This window comes from Lupinus angustifolius, unplaced genomic scaffold, assembly GCF_001865875.1.
Source record: "Lupinus angustifolius cultivar Tanjil unplaced genomic scaffold, LupAngTanjil_v1.0 Scaffold_29_78, whole genome shotgun sequence".
NCBI lineage: Eukaryota > Viridiplantae > Streptophyta > Magnoliopsida > Fabales > Fabaceae > Lupinus > Lupinus angustifolius.
The window spans coordinates 18,866-21,939 of record NW_017720621.1 but is presented as its reverse complement, the minus strand read 5'-3'; positions in this window follow the sequence as shown (position 1 = coordinate 21,939).

Below are 3,074 nucleotides of genomic sequence, written 5' to 3'. Positions count from 1 at the left end.
ATTAGGAAGAGATATGAGTTAATCATAAAACGAAGTTAATGAATTAATTTGGGATTTAACAAATTAACCTGTTTTATTTTTCGGTAAATTGAACAAATGCGCTTGATTAGACAAAAGAAATAGCCAATAGGTAAAGAGAATGGCATACAAGATTTAATCAAATAGTAAGCAATGTTATCAACATCAAATCTTGACATGCACACTTTCAAAGGCCATGACTAGTGAGGCTACTGTCCCTTCGATCCAAAAAATGTTTCACTAATACCTGGGTATGGGACATATATGTGTGCCAACAGGTTGTGCACATGAAATATACCTCAATCACAACATAATACAAGTTATAAAAGAATATACAATTAACAAAAATAAATAATTACAACTTGCTTTAATGATAGAAAATAAAAATTAATTAACCAAATAAAAAATAAAAAACTAATTAGTCATATATTTTAAAAATTATGGGTCGGACTCTCTCCAAAAGGTCCTCAACAGAATCATCAACTGTCGCGTCCCGATTTTTGGCTGCATGATTTTTTTAGAGTCACCACTACATTTTATAGACAAAAATGTAGAAAAATCATTTAAGCCTTATTACATTGGCTTTAGATTTATGATATCCAGGTATGAGAGTCGGTTACAAGGTAGGGAAGTTATTAGCACCCTACCCACCCGCCTTAGGCGGTACCTATCATTAAATTATATGACTTTATTATATTTTTAAACTTATTTGGTTATTTAATTAATTATTTCAAAGGAAAATTTTATTTATTTTTTATTGTGTCTGACAAGATGAAACTTGGTCCCTATTTTAGCTAGGGAATCAATGCTACGTAGTTCTTTAGTAGAAAAATGTTGGTTGGTTGAGTGTTTTAATTAAGGAAAGAAGTGGCATAACGTGACCTTCTAAAGGACGAGTCGAGGGAAACTTGTCTCTAGGGCCACTGTCCCTCCATCCTTTATGTGGTTGGCAATTTTTAGTTTTTTTTGCAAAAATATTGATTTTGATATTTATTTATTAGTGAAAAGTGTTTGTTATTAATTGTTAATTTAATTGAAAATATTTTTTTGTTGCTTTTAGGAATTTATTTATGTAAAGTGGTTGTTAATTATTAACTTTCATTAATGATCATATTAATAAAAAACATGATTGTTATTTTAGTTTGTAGTGATATTTATTTTATTTGGAAAAAAAAGATATTATTAAGTAATTGCTATGTCATAGATATATCATTGACTTTCTGTTAAAAAAATAAAATTTATCATATAACAGTGTTATTATTTCTTTTTTGAATAATATTATTATACAAATTATTAGTAAAATTATTTCTTTAATATAATTATGGTTGAAATAAAAGTTGGCATAATTATTCACATATTGTAAATATATTAAGGTACTTACTTGTTGAAGATTGCCAAGGAGTAGGGATACAGTGAGAACAAAAGTCAAATGACTTACTAGGCTCGATAATGTGTCAGAACCAGATTGACTGACACTGCAAAGTGTCAGAACCAGATTGACTGACACTGCAAAGTGTGGAGAATATGACCACGTAATAGATTTGCACACGTTGGATGAGGAAGGGTGCATTTAGATGTGGATAATTTTGTGTTCACATGAGAGTAGTAATCTGGAGCGACATGGTGTACTACAACCGCGTGATGTTACGAGATTTGATTGGCTATGGGTGGCTGGCCAACGCATATGCGAACTGGTATGTCGAGCTCTTTTTTTGAGAGGTTTTTGTGTGTAATTCTTGTCTGTAATTTTTGTATGGAATTCTTGTTTTTTAGTGTTTTTTTTTTGTGTGTGTGGAAACCACCCTTCATGGTGTGTCTTTTTAGTATGAATGACTGGATAATTAAATATCTGGTCATAGTGTTTCGCTCAAAAAATTTCATGAAAGTAAAATATCATAGGCTTGATTATAGACCAAATCGTCACTAACTATATTTGAATGCATGCAGAAATCAAGAGGTCTTTAAATGGTTGTAATGGGGCCAAGATGAATGATTTAATGTGGGATAGTCAAAGAAAAAGTAATTCAAAATGCTTACAAATGTTTTCCAAAATACTGAAACATTTTATACATATGATTGAAGCATTGAGATTCTCTTAATAGGCCTTACTTAATCCTATGATCTTTTTTAAATCAACATTTTTCCTTACAACATACTTTTTTTTAGTCCCTTCTCTTTTAGTATACTTTGTATTTATTTATTTTTTTTAGATATTCTAAAAGAGAATGGATGAAATTAATTAATTTATTTTCTTCTTCACTTTTTCATGGATTCTTTTATCACACATGACATTTTTACCTTTCTCATTGCTTCAACCAAATATCATAAATTATCTCAAACCCTCATTTGAGTAGCTATGAAAAATCATTAAAGTTTAGACTCAAAAGTGGGCAACTAGTGAGTTTTCAATGTTTATAGCAAGCGGTTGAAGGTCAATAGAAAAAGACATAATTGTCTCTATCATTTTAATGCATACAAACAGACTTCAATCTTCAAACGGTCATAAATCAAGTTCTAGAATGTACAATCATAGAAAATTATGCACTCATGAAACAAAAAGGGTTTTATGCAATTGTCAATTCAAATCAGAACCCTTATTGTGTTTGGCCCAAGTTTCTCACATTTGTTACATTCAGTAGATGTTATGAAACAAAGACATTTATTTAACCAAATCTAATTCACAATTCTCAAATCTAATGTCTTTCATGTTATTATTTAATCAAAAAAAATTCTTCAATGGCGTTACAGATCAACAATCATCATTCATCCATACTTTTTAATTTAAAGTAGATAGATAACACATAGAACAAAGCAGGGGACAGATGATATATAAAACATATGATAATGCATTATAATATCAATATTCAACCTAATTAATTTAAAATCTATATGGTATACATGATATGAATGAACTATCTAAATGCAAAAAAAAACCTCAAGATTAGAAATTTACATTGTCCCCAATGTAAAAATTTAAACAATAAGAGCAAGAAAAAGAAAACTCACGGGTTAGGTAGGAAGTGTCCTTAACTCATGTGCTAATTATAAGTGGTTGG